The sequence below is a fragment of the Erinaceus europaeus genome, chromosome 6, assembly GCF_950295315.1.
Source record: "Erinaceus europaeus chromosome 6, mEriEur2.1, whole genome shotgun sequence".
NCBI classification, from domain to species: Eukaryota; Metazoa; Chordata; class Mammalia; order Eulipotyphla; family Erinaceidae; genus Erinaceus; species Erinaceus europaeus.
Window position 1 is genome coordinate 55,415,076 of NC_080167.1, and position 21,062 is coordinate 55,436,137.

The window sequence follows — 21,062 nt, forward strand, 5'->3', positions numbered from 1 at the left end:
GTCTCTGGTAATGAAACAAATCAGACCACTGCTAAACTACTTTCAAGCTGATGTAATGATGATCGGTGCCTCTCATCTGTGATCAGTAGGCTTGCTTTTCTGGTGACTGTGACCCTGAAAATGAATGACACACAGGGTGAATCTGCCTTCTTTGCATCATGTCAAACAGGCCATGTCAGAGGCACAGGATTAGGCGTGGATTCCAGAGCTGGAGTTATTTTAAGATTTCCCTAATTCAGAGATTCTTAGACCAGCAGTTGGCTCTGAGAACACAAGCTGATGCCAAACTTCTATGGATCCAGAACTTTCTCTTAGATATTAAAAAATTACAATTTTGTGTTATCTCCTTATCTTTTTTTTTTTTTTTTTTTGCAATGAAGCTTGCATGTTCCATATCTTGGTCTCTGAGCTCTCACCCATAGCTGAGGTTCTGTTAATTCACTTCTGACTCTGTATATAAGAGATAACAAACAGAACCCCTGTTGAAGAAGTAGGTGGTGGGACTAGGTTCTAACACATTCTGTATGTAAGTTGATACAGAGCAGGTTTCCTACATAGATGGATGATTTCTGCCGACTGGTAGGAAAGTACAAACTGGCCCAATCCCTGTCTTGTGTCAATTAGGCAAATGTATCGATTTTTGCCATATGATTAATATATGGGGTTCCTTTAAAAATCTATACTTGGTCAGGGAGATACTGTGGAGTGTTTTATGCAACAGGCTTTCCTGCATGAACCTTAGAGGTCCTAGGTTCAGTCCCTGACATCACTGTAAACCAGAGCTGAGCAGTGCTCCAGTAAAATGTGGTGAATGATAGTGAAGAAGATGACATGAATCAAATCAAGAAGTTTATTCAATTCAATGTTGTCTAAAATTTTAAATGTCAGAAATAAATTTAATAGTTACAGCTAAACTTATGTAAGCCATAATATGAAGCCTTTACTGAAGGTTTACTCTGTGCAAAGCACTCTGAGGTTTTGGCAGCCATTATTCCATTGAATCTTTACAACCATCCTCTCAGGTTTTCTGGCCCTTGAATTCTAGATATAACCCCAGTCTCAGCATCAGACTGAGATCTCTCCAAGCTTCCAAGAGTGTTACTGAGCACCATATCAACCATCCCTATAGAAAAGTAAACATGGCTAGTGTAATTTGTGAAAACATGACAGCACATTATAGCAATATTTAAAAGAAGAAATTTTAAGAAGAAAAGAAGTCATGGGGCTGGACTGTGGTGTACCCAGTAAAGTGCATACAGTACTAAATAAAAAGACGAACACAAGGATCCAGGTTCAAGCCCCTGCTCCCCACCTCCAGGGAGGATGCTTCACAAGTAGTGAAGCAGGTCTGCAAGTGTCTTTCAACTCTCCCTATCTCCCCCTCCTCTCTCAATTTATATGGAAAAATAAATGGCCTCCAGGAACAGTGGATTTGTAGTGCTAGCACCAAGCCCTAGTGATAACCCTGGAAACCAATATATATATATATATATATATATATATATATATATATATATATATATATATATCATTGCAAATAACCACTCTTTCCTCTGCACCTGTGTGGCAAAACTTGAAAAATGACTCATTACCAGTCACTGTTCCTTTGTGCTCTGACTCATTTGCCATTTCATTTCACAAATAAAGGTAGCAATACAGGTATTAACCCTAGCTTGTCAAAGCAGGCAGCACAGAATTTTCCAGAACAAATGTTAAAAGGCCATCATACTGGCTGTTTAAAAATCTTTATTTGTTGTTTTCTCTTTCTTTTAAGGATACAGAATTTTTATAGTGTTTTAATTAGGCCAGGGAGTAGTTTTGCAATTACATGAGGCCATCAATTCATTCCCCCACCTCAAGAGCTGAATTAAATAAACGTAAAATCAGAGCCAGGTAATGGCACACCTAGTTAAACACACATATCACAGTGCACAAGGAGCCAGGTTCAAGCCCCTGGTCCCCACTTGTAGGGGGAAAGCTTCACGAGCGGTGCAGGTGTCTCTCTGTTTCTCTCTCCCCCTTCCTCTCAATTTCTCTCTGTCTTGATCCAATAGTAAATAAATAAAAATATTTTATTTATTCCCTTTTGTTGCCCTGTTGTTTTATTGTTGTTGTTATTGATGTAGTTGTTGTTGGATGGGAAAGAAATGGAGAGAGGAGGGGAAGACAGAGAAGGGGGAGAGAAAGACACCTGCAGACCTGCTTCACTGCCTGTGAAGTGACTCCCCTGCAGGTGGGGGTCCGGGGCTCAAACCAGGATCCTTACTCCGGTCCTTGTGCTTAGCGCTGCCTGTGCTTAACCTGCTGCGCTACCGCCCAACTCCCCATAAAAATATATTTTTGGGAGTCGGGCGGTGGCGCAGTGGGTTAAGCGCACGTGGCGCAAAGCGCAGGGACCGGAGTAAGAATCCCGGTTCGAGCCCCCGGCTCCCCACCTGCAGGGGAGTCACTTCATGGGCGGTGAAGCAGGTCTGCAGGTGTCTATCTTTCTCTCCCCTCTCTCTCTGTCTTCCCCTCCTCTCTCCATTTCTCTCTGTCCTATCCAACAACAAAGCAACGTCAACAATGGCAATAATAACCGCAACGAGGCTGCAACAACTAGGGCAACAAAAAGGGGAAAAAATGGCCTCCAGGAGCGGTGGAGTCATGGTGCAGGCACCGAGCCCAGCAATAACCCTGGAGGGAAAAAAAATATATATATATATATATTTTTTTTTTAATAAAATCAATAAAAGTAAACTCTAGGGCCTGGATGGTACAGCGCATGTTGCAGTGTGAAAGGATCTAGATTCAAGACTCTGGTCCCACCTTCAGGGGGAAAGATTCCCAAGCAGTGAAGCAGTGCTGCAGGTCTCTTTTTATACCTCTCGCCCCTCTTGATTTTTCTCTGTCTCTATCCAATAAATACATAAATAAAATATTTTTTTCAAAAAGTAAACTCTGGGGTCAGGAGGTGACTCATTGGGTAGAATACATATATTGATTTTCATGCATGAGTGTCCAGGTTCAAACCCATATGGGATCACCTGTGGGGATGGGGGTGGAGTTGGTGCAGCAGTACTTCTGTGTCCACTCTTTCTCTCTCTCTCCTCTCTCTCTCTCCCTCCCTCCCTCCCTCCCTCCCTCCACCCTCCCTCCCTCTCTCTCTCCTTCCTTATCTTAAAGAAAAACTGGCCACCAGAAACAGTGAAGTCATACAGGCAGTGAGGCCCAGTGAGAAGCCCAGTGTCAAAATAAAATATTTATTTATTGAAACAAGAATTTCTTATTAAGTTGCAAACTATAAAGGACACAGGAGCAATGAATCTTCTGATACTGTTTCAGACGTGGGGTTTTAAAGCTTTCTGCTGTGGTCCTTGGTGGGGGCAGGGCAGAGGAGAATCCATGCAGGTTGTTGTCATTTTTAATTTGTAGGCAAAATTTTAGGGCCACCTATAGGAATATTTTGAAATATAATTTTAAAATATTGTCCACTTAAAGATGAAAAAGTATCATGTCAAGAGTTCTTTGGGATAATTTTTACTGGATTATATGTTAAGTCAAGAGATGCATAATTTATCTGAAGTGGGAAAAATAAATTGTTTAAAATTTTATTTTGGAATTGACATAAGATGCCTGAAATAGATCTTTCCTAGATTAAATAGCCTCTATAAACTGTCCTTGGAAACCAACTCCAGTTACAAAACCCAGTTCCATATACCATACAAATACAATCTGTGTTAAGGATTTTTAAGTACGAACCAGATATACCATGATAGTAACCTCTTTCAGATGTTGAAATCCCCATTGGGATATGTGTGGGGGAAGGGTTCCTAAATAAGGTGAAATTTGTTCTTGTTTGATAGCTTTGGTTCACTTGTGATTTTTCTGACACAGAGATCAATTAATAATGAACCCCCTATTAAATATATTAGTAACATTTAGATTATATGCATCTACTTTGATAAGATAGTGCCATCAAATTCCCTTTAAAAAAGAACACTATTTATTCAAGATAATAATAAAATAATATAATCCACACCCCCCCATCAGTACCTGAGTCATCATATAATTGTGCCCACCCCTGCCCCCTCAGATTCACATGTATTCAGTCAAAATGTAGACACAAGCATATATGGTGTTTGTGTGTGGGATTTGCTTTTGGAGACTGAGAATGAGGTCAAGGTCTTTTTTTCTTTTTCTTTTTACTAGATGGTCTGATTCATTATTATCATATTTACACCATTAAATCATTCTTCATATAAATCACTGTATATAAGGTAGATGGAGCATTGAGATAAATAAGCAGAGACAGGGAAAGGTGGGAGTAAAGATTTCAAGGCTACTGATCATGAGAGCTCCAGATTTAAAATGTTTGACTAGGATGGTGATGGTGCGAAGAGATCAGACAGAACTGCTTTGGAAGACATTTGTCAAGGTAGTGGCTTGTTTTACTGAGTGAAGAGACAAAACAGGGAGTCCAGTGGAGACAGTGAGGAGAATAGCATTTCTACCATGGAAAAGGAAGTCAAGAGGTTCAGTAACACAATTTTATTTTAGGTACATCCAAGGTGTTTCGTTTTGACTGCACTAATGACTTAGGTTTGTTCTTTAGCAGGGGATTGGAGTGTGATGGTTGGTGTTCTGACTGCAGAGAAGCTTTTTGTGAGAATATATTAATAGTAGTAAATGCTGTCTATTGGTGACTGGTGATTGACTTAGCAGAAGAAAAGATTAGTGTATTAGTCTTTTGTTATTATGAATGTCCTGTTCCCTCTCTTTTTCCTCAGGAGGGTACATACATACATGTAAGAAAGAAAGCGGGAGAGGGAGAGGAAGAGAGAAAGACTGGGGAGCCATGTTTACTACTTGGCACAAAGAAGCAATGTTCTTACCCTGAAAAAAAAAAACAACCAGCCAATATGTACTAGAACTACCATAGAAAGAACTCAGAGCAAACAGCTAAAGCTTTAACGGGAACTGAAAGAAATAATCTTAACATTATTGTTAAGATGAGGTTTTCAACAATGCATTTCTTTCCCACCCACTGCCCCTGCTTACAGGTGCAAGTTAACCAGAGCTTAGAGAATAGCTCTCAGTCACTCTCTGTCAATAGGAAAGTGAAGGGGAAGGATGAATCATATTTGTGGGCTGGTGTAACCTTTGGTAAATTCCTCACAGCATATTCAATCCCCACAATTTTAAGAAGTAGAGAACATCTTTTCTAATGTACTAAGAGGAGGCCTGATGTTCAGAGGGGTGGAAAAATATATCCAGGGCTTCCTGGAGGATAATGTTTATGGATATTTTTGAACCCTGATGAGTGTGACATCACAGTCAGTGCTCTGAAGTATTGTGTCTTTTTAACATGTTGAGTTTTATTCAGAGATCTTAGATTAGTTGTCCTGTTTAGAGCCAAACTTCATCACAAAGTTCATTAAGCAACTGCTTAGACTAAACAGAATTTACACAGCTCATTCTCTCTCCTCTCCCCCAATTTTCTTTTTCTTTTTTTTTTCCTCCAGGGTTATTGCTGGGCTGGGCTCGGTGCCTGCACCATGAATCCACCGCTCCTGGAGGCCATTTTTTCCCCCTTTTGTTGCCCTTGTTGTTGTAGCCTCATTGTGGTTATTATTATTACCATTGTTGATGTTGTTAGTTGTTGGATAGGACAGAGAGAAATGGAGAGAGGAGGGGAAGACAGAGAGGGGGTGAGAAAGATAGACACCTGCAGACCTGCTTCACCGCCTGTGAAGCGACTCCCCTGCAGGTAGGGAGCCGGGCCGGTCCTTGTGCTTTGCGCCACGTGCGCTTAACCCACTGTGCCACCGCCCGACCCCCCCCCAGTTTTCTTACACATTTCTCTCTCTTTCTTCCTCCTTCCCTCTCTCTCTGTTCCTTCTATATTCATTCTTCTTCCGTTCTCATTTTCTTTCAAAACATTATCTTTGTTCCACAGATTAATATTCCTGTACACTGCTGGATGGTGGCAAAACTCCACCACTTTGAATTCATAGTTATTTATCCAGTTTATAACTAGATGACTTCAAGATAAATTTCTAAAACCAATAGCATTAATTATCTTTTTCCTCTTGCTCAATGCATATATATGCATATATATATAAATATATACACACACACAAAGTTAATATTTTCTACCTATTATCTCTTCAGTCTGAAACAAGTTTATTTTTTTTTTTTGCTTCCAGGGTTATCACTGGGGCTTGGTGCCTACACGACAAATACACAGCTCCTGGAGGCTATTTTTGACATTTTGTTGCGCTTATTGTCACTGTGGCCATTGCTGTTGTTGTCGGATAGGACAGAGAGAAATCAAGAGAAGACATACAGGTGGAGTGAAAGACAGACACCTACAGACCTGCTTCACTGCTTGTGAAGCATTTCCTTTGCAGGTGGGGAGTCGGGGACTTGAACTGGGATCCTTGCTCCAGACCTTGTACTTGCCGCCACGTGCGCTTAACCCACTGTGCTACCACATGGAGCTCTGCTTTTTTAATTATTATTATTCTCTCTCCTCTCTATGAAAGGATGGGCCCCACCTCACACAACTGTTGGGAGGTCTCAAATAATATGTAGGGCACTTGATCATCCCTAATGTATATTAAGGCTAAAGCACATGTCATAAAAACTCAAAGTATGCATCTATTTCATTGAACTGTTGTATTATTGCTCTTGAGACTTAATTTGTCTACATAATTTTGGAAAATACTATCTCTCAGTAATAAAAATCTATCCTTAGCATGCTACTGTTGAGTTTATTCCTGCAAAGAATTCTTCTTAAATTGTCATCCATTGTTCATGTGGGTGATCAAAGACTTGCTTCTGTTCTTTCTAGAGTTTCTGTGCTTAAAGCACATTCATTTATGTTACAAACTCATTTTAGGATGAAAGAAAGGTGGATTCTATAATATTATCACCATTCATTATTTTGTGTCTGTTTTATGTTAGTAACTACATGATAACAGCCTGTCATTCCTTCCAGAGTCAGGTCCTCCATGTGCAGCATAAAACTACTAGCTACAGCATCTTCCCTTTATTTATAAAGTTCTCTGAATCCCTTGGATTTAGTGTGTCACATTTGTAGAAAAGTGCTATTTTTTGGTTCTCCACATATAAAACCTCTTGTATATCTCTTCAAGTATGATTCTTCTTAAATATGTGATTCAGAAATAAAGAAATGCTTGCTTCTGGGTTGCTTACTAGGAGATCACAAGAGATTTCTAAATGTGCATTTCACTTATTCCAATCTGTAGAGAATTTTAGGCTTAAAAACGTTTGCTGATGGGGGCCGGGTGGTAGCACAGGAGCTTAAGGTCACATGATGCGAAGTGCAAGAACCAGATTATGGATCCCGGTTCAAGCCCCCGGCTCCCCACCTGCAGGGGAGTCACTTCACAGGTGGTGAAGCAGGACTGCAGGTGTCTGTCTTTCCCTGTACCTCTCTGTCTTCCCCTCCTCTCTCGATTTCTCTCTGTCCTACCCAACAACAATGATAGCAATAACAATAATAACAACAACAATAAGCAAGGGCAACAAAAGGGAAAAAAATGGCCTCCAGGAGCAGGGGATTTGTAGTGCAGGCACCAAGCACCAATGATAAACCTGGAGGCTAAAAAAATAAACATAAAAAGTTTGCTGATATCCCTAAATCCATTAGCATGAACATCCTTATTGAGTACAGTAATGTAGGCTGCATATTTTCTCTCCTATTTATTTGGAATACAAAAATCTAATTAAGTGGTCTGGGAAGTGGCACAGTGGATAAAGCACTGGTCTCTCAAGCATGAGGTCCTGAGTTCAATCGCCGGTAGCACATGTACCAGAGTGATGTCTGGTTCTTTCTCTCTCCTCCTGTCTTTCTCAGAAATAAATAAATAAATATTTTTTTAAAAAGCTAATTGAAATTTTATTAGTGATTTAACAAGGACCAACAAGATTGTAAGATAACAGGTAAAATTCATAGAGTTTTTACCACTGGAGTTTCTGTGTCCCACCCCCTCCATTGGAAAATTCCCTATTCTTTAACCCTATGATAATATGGACCAAAATTCAAAAAGTTAATTTTTATTTGCATTAATTCCTCAAAAAGTTAAACAGAATTCCCATAGACCTAGCAGTTTACTCCAAAATAGACACCCAAAAGAATTGAGAAGAGGCATTCAAGCAAAATTCTGTCTATGTATGTTCCCAGCAGTACTATTTTGAGTAGCCAAAAAGTTAAAGAAACCCTTATCTCCATCAGTAGATGAAGAAATATGCAAAAGTAAATACACACAATAGAATGTCATTCAACCCTAAGAAGAAATGAAGTCAGAACACATGCCATGGCTGAGCCCTGAAAACATATTTTTCTTTCCTTTTTTTTTTTTTTTTTTTTTTTTGCCTCCAGGGTTATCACTGGGACTTGGTGCCTGCACTACAAATCCACTGCTCCTATGGTCATTTTTAAAAATTAATTAATTAATTAATTTATGTATTTATGTTTTTTCCCAGAGCACTGAGCAGCTCTGGTTTATGGTGGTATAGGGGATTGAACCTGGAACTTTGGAGCCTCAGGCATGAGAGTCTCTGCATAACCATTATGCTATCTACCCCTGCCCTCTACAGCCATTTATTTTTTATTTTTTTATTTATTTCTTGATAGGACAAAGAGAAATTGAGAGGGGAGAGGGAGGTAGAGAGGGAGAGAAACAGAGAGACACCTTCAGACATGTTTCATGGCTTGTGAAGCGACCCCCTGCAGGTAGGGGGCCGGGAACTTGAAAGAGAATTGTGCAGGTCCTTGCACTTTGTGCTATGTGCACTTAGCCCGGTGAGCCACCACACAGTCCCACCTGAAAACTTTATGCTAAGTGAAATTGCAGGCACAAAAGAAGAACTATATTATGATTTCACTTTTCTGAAATACCTAGAGTGGGTAAATTTATGGAGCTGGAAAGTAGACCAGGGATTAGCAGAGACTGGGAGGAGAGAGAAATAGCAAGTGATCATCAAACAACAAGGATTCTCCACTTGAAGAAATGAAATGAGAACTAGAGCTTGGTAGTTAAGCAACAATGTAAATCTACTAATTGCCATGGAATTTTATACTTCCAAAAAATTTTTTACTTTATGTTAAGGGGATTTTCCCTTTAAAAAAGATTTTATAGTCTCAAATTAGTTACTAGCCTACAATAAAAAGGGGAGAGGTCCGTAAGTATGTCACTATATGCTGTAGGAATTGTTGGAAATTTCATGTTCTAAGTATGTCTCAGGGATTTTGAAATGTAAGCATTTGTTTCCCCCATCCTTTGGTGAGGACAGAAACCCATGGCTATGTAAGCAAAGACTAATCAGCTCAAAAGCACTAGAAGTGCAGTAGCTGAAAGTACAAACAACAGAAAAAAAGAATTAAGAGTATGACTCTGACAGCTTGAGTGGCATTTTACTGTGGATCTGCTTGCCAATGGAAATCTGGGAACAGTTAAAAATAGACAGGAGGAAGGAATCATAACAGATGCTAGGAACACGTCTGCAATAAGACTGAGGTTGAATTATAAAGATAAATTCCTCTCATTGTTTACAGTGGTGTTTATTCCACTCCTATTGAAACCGGGATGAACATTGTGCTTAATTTTTACAAGAATTCTGCTGGTTCTTCACTAAGCATTTGAAGAGAGTGTGTATCATCTGAGCAAAGCTTGTGTCTGAGATGGATCCTGCATGATCTAACTTTTCTGGGCCTCTATTTTCTCAACTGTTAAGATGGAGACAGGGCTTGCAAGAGAGCTTGCTGAGTAGGGTATGTTTTTTTGCTATGTAAGTAGCCTAGAACCAAGCCCCATCACCACATGAGCATTCCACATTGACAGAGGATGCCCCAAATTGTGGTCTCCTTTCCTCCCCTTCCTGATCCCCCCCTCCCAAAAAGACTGAAAAATAGCTGGCCCTGGGAACAGTGAAACTGCACAAACACAAGGCCCAGGCACTGCCTCAAAAAGATGGAAGCAACACTTCTGTCCTCTGCTTGCGTGCAGAGGACATGAGAGATTAGAGCAGCTGACCTGGCAAAGAGCAAACAGATATTAAACACTCTTTCTCCCACTTAAAGGAAAACCTCTGGATCCTAAAACTGTCTCAAACAGGTTTGAGCTTCTTATTTGTGCCATGTTTTTGTTATCTGGCAGGGCGGCGTGGGGGAAGGACTTAGTGAAAATGGAAGCCTTTTAAGGAAGAGTACCTTGGAACTTGGCAACTAAGCTACTGAGCCTTTTTCTATGCTTTAAGGAGTGGACCACTCCACACATGCACACAATGTTCATGCAGTTATAGATTATCGTAAAGTGTCATCTCTAGTGAGCACATTCCTATGCTACTTTTTATGGATATTATTTTCTACTTAACCAATTTAGAAAGTTAATAAATAAATAACAAAGGTTATTTATTTATTTGTTAATTTTTAGAGAGAGAAATAGACCTCAGCACTGAAGCTTCCAATATGGTGGAGGCCTAGCTCAAGCCTGAGTTGTGTACATGGCAAAGCAACACACTATCCAAGAGAGTTCACTGGCCTGGTTGAAGTTTCATGTATATATAAAATTAACTCAGGGTGAGATAAACACCTAGAGGTAAGACATGAGACCTTAACCTTCTACTGAGAAAACAGGACATTCACTTTGCAATAGACAGGAAAAGAAAAAGTGGGTAAACTGAACTTTGGCAAAATTAAAAACTTTATGCATCAAATGACACTGTCCAATGAGTGAAAAAGACAACTATGGATTAGTAGAAAAGCAGTTGTAACTCAAATATCATCAAGAGAGCATTATGCAGAATAGATGCATAAAGAACTACAACCCCTAATAAAAGGAGGATCAATTGAAAAACAAAGGACTTGAATATTTCTCCAAAGCTGAACAAATGGCCTTTCATGAAGCACATGAAAAGTGATCACTGATTATTACAGAAATGCAAAATGAAAACAACAGTGAGATGATCAGTTCATGCCCTACTTCAAAAATGATGACTACTTAAAAAAAAATCCAAACAGGGATTTGGCTGGCAGCACTACTAGTTGAGCACACATACTACCTTGCACAAGGACCCAGGTTCAAGCCCTGGGTTCACACCCACAGCAGGGAAGTTTTATAAGCAGTGAAGCAGTGCTGTCGGTGTCTTTCTTTCTCTCTCTTTTTCTATCTCCACCTCTCCCTCTCAATTTCTGTCCTGTCACAAATTAAAAAAATATTTTAAAATGGCCATCATGAACGGTAAATTTGTTGTTCAGGCACTGAGCCCCAGCAATAACCCTGGTGGCAAGAAAACAGTGAATAAATAAAAAGAAGAAAAAATTAAATAAATTAAAATTTTTTATTATCTTAATGGCTGGAGACAGAAATTGAGAGGGGAGGGGGTGATAGAGAAAGGAGAGAGACAGAGAGACACCTGCAGCACTGTTTCATTACTCAAAAAGCTTTCCCCTTGCAGGTGGGGGTTGGAGGCTCAATCTGGGTTCTCAATCTGAGAATGTGTACACTCGACCAGGATTGCCACTGCCCAACCCTTCAAATACTTAAACACAGAACTACTATACAGAAATTATTACATGGAACTGACCCAGAAACTCACTTCTGGTTGGACATACAAAAGAACTGGAAGTGAAAACTTGAACAGATATTTGTATCATTATATAGAATGCTATATATACTCTGTCCATGTTATATATAACTGTATATACATGATATATATCACTATATATGATAATATATATATTATCCCTACTGGGGAGAAATTAGATTGGCCTTAGGATTTTTACACGTGTGTGTGTATTCATGTATATATGTGCCAAGAAAAGGATTTTTTTTTTTCTCCTCCAGGGTTATTGCTGGGCTCGGTGCCTGCACCGTGAATCCACCGCTCCTGGAGGCCATTTTTCCCCCCTTTTGTTGCCCTTGTTGTAGCTTCGTTGTGGCTTATTATTATTGCCCTTGTTGACGCAATTCGTTGTTGGATAGGACAGAGAGAAATGGAGAGAGGAGGGGAAGACAGAGAAGGGGAGAGAAAGATAGACACCTGCAGACCTGCTTCATCGCCTGTGAAGCGACTCCCCTGCAGGTGGGGAGCCCGGGCTCGAACCGGGATCCTTACGCCGGTCCCTGCGCTTTGCGCCACATGAGCTTAACCCACTGCGCCACCGCCCGACCCCCGAAAAGGATTTTTTTTATGTTTCCCTCCAGGGTTATCTCTGGGGTGGGTGCCAGCACTGTGAAACCAGTCCACCACTCCCAGCGGTCTCTTTTTTTTTTTTCTTTTAATTTTCATTAGACAGGATAGACAAACTGAGAAGGGAGGAGGGAGAGAGGGAGAAAGGGAGCAGGGGCTCGAACTGGGTCCTTGCAAGTATCCTTGTGCATAGTACTATGTGCACTTAACTGGGTGTGCCACAACCCTGCCCTCCCAAATGATATTTGCACATATGTGTGGTACGTCTGCCTCCTCTTCTGTGGATGATGATACCCAAAAGCCTAAAGCATACAGTACATGATGGGGTGGGGGGGGTCCAAAAACAAATTAAGATCAAAGATTGACTGCATTTAAAATCATTCTTGGACCAGGAGAAAAGGACATCCTGCCATGGGATTTTGTCTTTGGCACTGGCACAGGATGGCCAAAACATTTTTTTTTAATTTCTTTATTGGGGGATTAATGGTTTATAGTCAACAGTAAAATACAATAGTTTGTACATGTGTAACATTTCTCAGTTTTCCATATAACAATGCAACCCCCCACTAGGTCCTCCTTGGCCCAAAACATTTGCTTCCATAACTAACATCATTCACAACTTAGGAGTAGGTTTCTCCCTACTCCTGATCTAAAATAGTGAGCACACTACTACTACTGGGTGGAGTTATTTGAATGAAGCAACTTCACAAAAACAGAGAAACAGGAAGTCTAAAGAGACCTTGAACTAGTAAGGCAATTGAATCTGTAATCAAACATCTAACCAAGGAAAACCCTGGGTCTGATGGCTTCACTGGTGAATTCTATGTATCAGAAAAAAAAAAAAAAAAAAAGGAAAGTAATGGAAATTTAAGCACAACAAATGCTGGTTTCTGTCTCTATTTAAAAAAGCTCAGAATGTGGGTTATCTGAGGCCTTATGGCACGTGCCATCAGTGGCCCCAGATGACTTTTTATTCTGGGCCATTAGCAATTTCAGTTGCAAATAAGCTGGCTACTTTGAATGTGAAGCTTTAAGATGGCTTGGAAAGAAAAAGCTAGAGAGGGCAAACGCTTGGCTTATAAATACAAGATATGTGGAGACTAGGGAAGTATAGAAAAAAATAGAGTAAATTGTTATCAATTATCTACTTGCTTCTCCCACTTAAATTGTTATCAATTATCTACTTGTTTCTCCCACTTATGTTCAAAAGTAACTAGATTTTTTTTTTTTTTGAACTTTCACCTTGGTATTTTCTGTTCTTTTTGCCTTGGAACATTTTCTTCTTGATCTTTAAAAATTTCCTCCTAGAATATTTTGCACTTGTGCTCTTCACAATCTGTGTCTTGCTGCTATGCTCTCTGTTTTAAGCATACAGGAGTCACAACTAGTTCAATGCTATTTCCCTGTTGCCCTGGATTATAGTAGCACACATGTACACAAATGGCATGAAGCAATGACAATGATATATATATGACACTGTTGGCATTTGTAGCTCTTCGTGCAATCAACCCTACTTCTAGGAAGTACGTTATTACAGACATCAGTACAAGCAAAGGGAATCTGTAACTCTGCTTCTTCAATCCAGTCTACACCTGTGTGTCAAAGTTCTCTGAAGTGTGCCAGACAGGAAACTGTGCTGCAGTAACAGCCAGTCTCAGACTTGGTATTTCAAACACATATGGATACAACCTGCCACCTGTCAGCTACTCAGGCCTGCTCAAGCCATTCTCTGCCAGCTGATTCCCCTCTCCTCCCTCAGGCTGGAGCTTATTTCTCAGTTTGTTTTACAGGTTTTTCATGTGACAGCACTCTGACCAATAAAATATCAGGGAAACAAGTGTGTGTCATTTCCAAGCTTTACCAGTGAAATGGAAAAGTGTCACCATATGCCACTACCTATCCAACATCCTTTTCCTTCCTTCAATCAAACCCAGATAAGACCACCCCTATTGGCATCAGGAGCTGCATTTTGAAGGTGAGTTTTCAAGGCTGGGCTCATAATGCCATCATGAAGCAGTTGTGGACATCCACTCCATTATCAAAGAAATACATTTCTTGTTTGCTGCTCCACTAACTCTTTATGGTTTATTAGTTACAGAAATGTGAGTTCCCCTAATAATACAGGGGATAGTATGAGATGAGATAATAACATCCAAATCCTTTAGCATAAAGTCTGGAACTTTGTACCTAGACAAAAGTACCAGCTTTGTTATAAAAGAGCTTAGATGACAAATAGAACAAATAACAATTATGCTTTATAAGCTAAGAAGTGTTACACAGTATTAGATAACTGAGAGTTCTATCATTTGTGTAGTTCTGAAAGCTTGTACATTCTATGAAGAATTTCCTTTGGAAGTGAAGCTTTTCCTGATCTCTTTCACAGTTCAGTTGTAACTTTTCACAAAAGAATAGTCCAGGGCCTTCATTTTATAAGCAAGTTTACAAAAAAGAAACGTGTAACTAAGTGAAATAGATACCAAGTCAGGCCAGTGGCCAACACAAGTCTACCCTTATGAGAAAGTTATTAATCATGGCAGAGATCCAGAACTGTAAAGTGAGGTAAAAAAAAAAAAAAAATTATGGACTGAATAAGATGAAAACTTTCACATTGTGCAGATCTCTCCCCAAAAGCTTCAATTCCAATGTCTTTTATTTTATTTTATTTTATTTTATTTTATTTTATTTTATTTATAAAAAGGAAACACTGACAAAACCATAGGATAAGAAGGATACAATTCCCACCACCAAAGCTCTGTATCCCCTCCCCTCGCCTGATAGCTTTCCTATTCTTTATCCCTCTGGGAGTATAGACCCAGGGTCATTATGGGGTGCAGAAGGTAGAAGGTCTGGCTTCTGTAATTGCTTCCCTACTGAACATGGGCGTTGACAGGTCAATCCATACTCCCAGCCTCTCTCTCTCTTTCCCTAGTGGGGCGGGGCTTTGGGGAAGCGGGGCTCCAGGACACAGTGGTGGGGTCATCTGCCCAGGGAAGTCTGGTTGACACCATGTTAGCACCTAAAACCCGATGGCTGAAAGAAGAGTTAACATATAAAGCCAAACAAACTGTTGAATAATTATGAACCTAAAGGCTGGACTAGTGGGGTCTCCATTTTGTAGATAGTTAGTAGTCTTATTTAAGTTATATTCCAAAGGGCTCATGACTATACTAGTTTTTTTCTTTTTTTTTTTTTTTTTTTTTCCTGAGCCTGACATCTGATATGCAGGTGGATCCAAGTTATTGTCTGGGGAGATGATTTCATGGCTGAAAAAAAGACCAGAAAGCTAGATAAGGGAAGAGAGTAAGTTCCCAAATATGGGAAAGGTGTATAAATATTGTTGACTATAAACCTCATTGATTTAATCTGATCTGGGGCCCATATTCAGATTAGGAGCCTATGTGACCTCTGCCAGTGTCTTAAATGTAGTCATCAAGAGATGGAGAAGAAATAAAAGTAGAAAACTTTTTTTTTTTTTTTTTACCAGAACACTACTCAGCTCTGGCTTATGGTGGTGTGGGGGATTGAACCTGGGATCTGACAGAACCTCAGGCATAAGAGTCTGTTTTCATAACCATTGTACTATCTACCCCCACCCAAAAGTAGAAAACCTAACTCTTTGAAATTTGTGGCTTTCTTAGCCAAAGTTTCTGACTACCCCTTGCTGTCTTTTAGAGTCATCTGACATCTAGACTTTGCCTGTCCATTACAGGGACTCAGGAGCACACTGGTATTCTCATGCAGCTTGAACTAATTAGTCATCTGCATTTGAATGCCTGCACTGATGATTGTACACTCATTATTGTTGTAGAACTAGGTTTTTCAAATTTTAGCATGCATCAGTGGCTTTTAAGTATTGTTCAAATCAAGGTATTTTGAAAACAAAACCAACTATAATAAAAGGCACCCTTGATAAATTTCTCAAGACATTTCCCATTTATACCTATTCTGACATTGTTCCTGTTTTAGGTAGGAGCAATATAGCATCACATTTTTTTGTTTGAAACATTTAACAGCCAGGATAGAATCTGAGTGGGCTCCTAGCATTGTGTGAATGTTCAGTGCATACTAATTAGATTAACACAGATTACAGAAAAAGAACAGAATGTTTTCTTGGGAGTCACGATTAGGTAAATGTCTTGGTATGTTGCACCTAGCAAACTTGTGTACTGCTGAAATACACAAACATACACAAAGAATCAGGAATTCATCTATTCCTTTATGCAACAAGTATAATAAAGTGCCAACCAAATGCCAGACATTGCTTCCTGCTTGGGATGTTTAGAAGAATAGGACAGTTACTATCAGCAAGAGACCCTTTCCAGCAATGAACACAAAAATAAAGAGCTCATAAATCATATGAAACATTTCATTCAGATTTCCTTGTACTTTGTACTGAGAGGCATTATTAAAATGATTTTTAGGGTTGTATTGATGTCTTATAGTCTCTTTAAGAAAATCTGACGGAAGGTAAAATTTGAAATCACAAGTGATTGTAACTGAATACACAGATAAGTATAAAAAAATCACAAAGATGTGTGAAAACACTATGTTTCCTCAAACATAGAATTTTGCTAATTTTTTATTAGTGATTTAATACTGATTTACAAAATTATAAGATAATAGGGGTACACCTCCACACCATTCCCACCACCAGAGTTCTGAATCCCCAGTCCCTCCACTGTAAGCTACAACAGTTCTCCTAAGGTTGCAGATATGGGTTAACTATTCTTTCTTTTTTTAATATATTTTATTTATTATTCCCTTTTTGTTACCCTTTTTATTGTTGTAGTTATTATTGTTGTTATTATTGATGTCATTGTTGGATAGGACTGAGAGAAATGGAGAGAAGAGGGGAAGACAGAGGGGGAGAGAAAGACACCTGCAGACCTGCTTCACCACTTGTGAAGTGACTCCCCTGCAGGTGGGGAGCAGGGCTTGAACCTGGATCCTTACACCAGTCCTTGTGCTTTGTGCCACCTGCACTTAACCCATTGTGCTACTGCCTGACTCCCGGGTTAACTATTATTTCTACAACTATCTGTCTCTATTTGTATATATTTGCACATTTTAAAAGTCCAATCTTCTCTTCTTTTCCAAGTCACACATACACCTATTACTACATCCAAATGTCCCTCCTTTCACCCTTTTCTCTCTCTGGGTCCTGATGGAGTTGGAGTTCAGAGCCCTCTGGTCATCTTCCCCTGTCATTTCTCCCCCACTGTTTTGGGGTGCAGATGGTGGGAGTTCTGGCTTCTACAATTGCTTTCCCTGTGGACTTGGGCACTGGCCAGTTCATCCATACCCCCAGCCTGTCAAACATAGCATTTTAAAAACTGCATTAGACTTTATCAATCATTCATGGAACAAGTGTGTACAAATTGGTTTCTAAGTGCTTATTAGCAGCCTGTAAACTCCAAGCTTTATGTGAGTGCATACTTTTTTTTTTTTTTTTTTTTGCTTGTGCTGTTTGTTTGCCTGTGTGCTTGGCTAGTCATAAAATAGAGGACTGATTCTGAAAGAACTCAGGACAAATAATCTGAATGTTTCCTATGGAATGTGTGTGGCCCCAACCAACACATTCTAATCTGAAACTAGACTAAATGTGATTCCTGAGACTTACAAAATTTTTCAAGACTATTGCTAGATTTCATTAATAGAATATAGAAGACTGGGGGCTGGGCTGTGGCACAGCAGGTTAAGTGTACATGGTGCGAAGCACAAGGACCAGTGTAAGGATCCCGGTTCAAGCCCCCGGCTCCCCACCTACAGGTGGGTCACTGCACAAGTGTTGAAGCAGGTCTGCAGGTGTCTATCTTTCTTTCTCCCCTCTCCATTTTTCTCTGTCCTATCCAACAACAACTACAGCAATAACAACAATAATAGTAACGATAGCAACAAGGATAACAACAAGGGTAACAAAATGGGGAAAATGGCCTCCAGGATCAGTGGATTCATAGTGCAGGCACTGAGCCCCAGCAATAACCCTGGAGGCACAAAAAATAGAAATTAAAAAAAATTAAAATAAATAAAAAAGAAAAGTATTTCTGGGGGGCCAGGTGGTAGGGCAGAGGGTTAAGCACACATGGCCCAAAGCACAAGGACAGTGCAAGGATCCCAGTTTGAGCCCCCGGCTCCCCACCTGCAGGGGCGTCACTTCACAAGTGGTGAAGCAGGTCTACAGGTGTCTGTCTTTTTCTCCCCCTCTCTGTCTTCCCCCCTCTCTAAACTTATCTCTGTCCTATCTATCAACAACAACAACAAGGGCAACAAAATGAAAAAAAATGGCTCCCAGGAGCAGTGGATTGGTTTGTGATTAGTCAACAATTTGTTTGGTTCTGTATGTTAACTCTCTTTTCAGTCACCAGGTTCCAGATGCTAGCAGGATGCCAAACAGACTTCCCTGGACAGGCAACCCCACCAATGTGTCCTGGAGCTCCACTTCCCCAGAGCCCCACCCCACTAGGGAAAGAGCAAGACAGGCTGGGAGTATGGATTGACCTGCCAATACTCATGTTCAGTGGGGAAGCAATTACAGAAGCCAGACTTTCCACCCTCTGCAAGAAGAATAGGAAAGCTATCAGGAGAGGGGATGGGATACGGAGTTCCGGTGATGGGAATTGTGTGGAGTTGTACCCCTCTTATCTTATGGTTTTTGTCAGTGTTTCCTTTTTATAAATAAATTGTTTTAAAAAGGCACATCTGACTGTTGTAAATGAAAGTTCTTCAAGGATTTGGAGGGAGGGGTGTTCACCAAACACAGCCTCAGAATTGGCAGGTCATCCCTATTTTGTAGCTTGTTACCCACTCATACTCTAACCAACAAACTCCCATATCTACATCTGTTACTTTTTAAAATATCACTTTTATTATTTTTATGGAGTGTTTAAAAAGATTTATTTCATTTATTAATGAAACAGAGACAAAGAAATAGTAGGGATCAAGCACAGTGCTGAGGACAGAGTCCAGGAAAATTTATAAGTGTTTAATATTGATTTACAAAATTGTTAGATAACGGGTATAATTCCACACCATTCCTACCACCAGAGTTCTGTATTCCCATCCCCTCCATTGGAAACTGCAGTAATTTTCCCAAGTTTACAGATATGGATTGATTGTTATTTCTATAACTATACTTATATAGTTATAGAAATATGTAACTATATATATCCATAACTATATATGTCCTGCCTTCTCTTTCTTTTTAAGTCACACCTACACCTATTGATACTTGCCAATGTCCTTCCTTTTTTCCTCTTCTTTCTCTGGGGCCTGATGGAATTGGAGTCCTCTGGTCATTTTCCCCTAACATTTCTCTCCTTCTGGGAATATGGACCAAAATTCTTTATAGGGTGCAAAAGGAGTGAGTTCTGGCTTCTGTAATTGCTTATCTTCTGGACATGGGTGTTGGCAGATCAATCCATAGCCCTAGCCGTTTCTATCTTTCCCTAGTGGGGCAAGGCTCTGGAGATGTGAGGTTTTGGGACACATTGGTGAGATCATCTGTCCAGGGAAATCAGGACGGAATCATAGTAGCATCTGCAAATTGGTGGCTGAAAAGCACTAAGATAAAAAGCAGGACAAAATGTTTAATAAACAGGAACCAAAAAGTAGGAATAGAGCAGATAAGAATAGGGATCTTAGGGTGGATAGAAACTGGGTAGTCTATTTTATGCATGTACCTAGCAATCCATGACTTTAGTAATTTTTGCTTGAGCTTGATAGCTAACATGGAGGTGGACTAAAAATACTGTCTGGAAAGATGGTGTCAGAATTAATCATAAAGCCCTGCTTCCCCAGACCCCTTCCCCACCAGGGAAAGAGAGAGAGACAGGCTGGGAGTATGGGTCGACCTGTCAACGCCCATGTTCAGTGGGGAAGCAATTACAGAAGCCAGACCTTCCACCTTCTGCATCCCACAATGACCCTGGATCCATACTCCCAGAGAGTTGAAGAATAGGAAAGCTATCAGGGGAGGGGATGGGATACAGAATTCTGGTGGTGGGAATTGTGTGGAGTTGTACCCCTCTTATCCTATGGTTTAGTCAGTGTTTCCTTTTTATAAATAAAAAATTTAAAAAAGAAAGAAAGCTGGGTTAGGGCAATAAGTATCTCCAAAACTTGAAAAAAACGTATACGTACTGTACACATTAACTGTTAGCCCCACTGATCTGATCCAGGTTCCATCTGTATTCATATTTAGCACAGGAGCCCGTGAAGCCTTTTAGTTCCTGTCAGTCTGAGCTCACAGTGCATGGTCACAGCTGGGAACATTCTAGGCTGCACTCATTTCAGGACTAGTTTTCTTCAAGTGGCTGGGTAGGGTGACCAGCCTCTCTTCAGAGAATGGGACAGTTCCTACCATTGCTGCCTTATAGTGAGGGAAAGGTCCTGGAGAGGCCCACAAGAGAACTTATGATGTTGTTCCTAATGGGAGTGACCAGTGATGGTGGAGACAAGGATCTGTTAGAGGTCCAGGCCCATCATATCTGTGTGGGAATCCAAGAATTCCCTAATTAGGACCCCATATAATGGGATGGAACCCAGGACTTTCTGCATGCAAGTCTGGCACTTTATTTGCTACACCATTGTGGATTTGTTGTTGTTATTACAAGCCTATAGTTAGCATTTGGTAAAATTGAAAGAAAAAAAAAGACTATTCTACACCAAAGCTTAGGAAATTCAATGCTAATTCAGGTACACTTATCTCTTTGACCGTACCAAGGCTTTTTCTTTACTCTTTCTTTTGCCACTAGGGTTATGATTGGGATTTCCTGCTGCTCCTAGGGGACTCTTTACCTCCATATCCCCCCTTTTTTTTCAAGATAGAGGGTGAAACAGAGAAGAAGTTATATATATATATA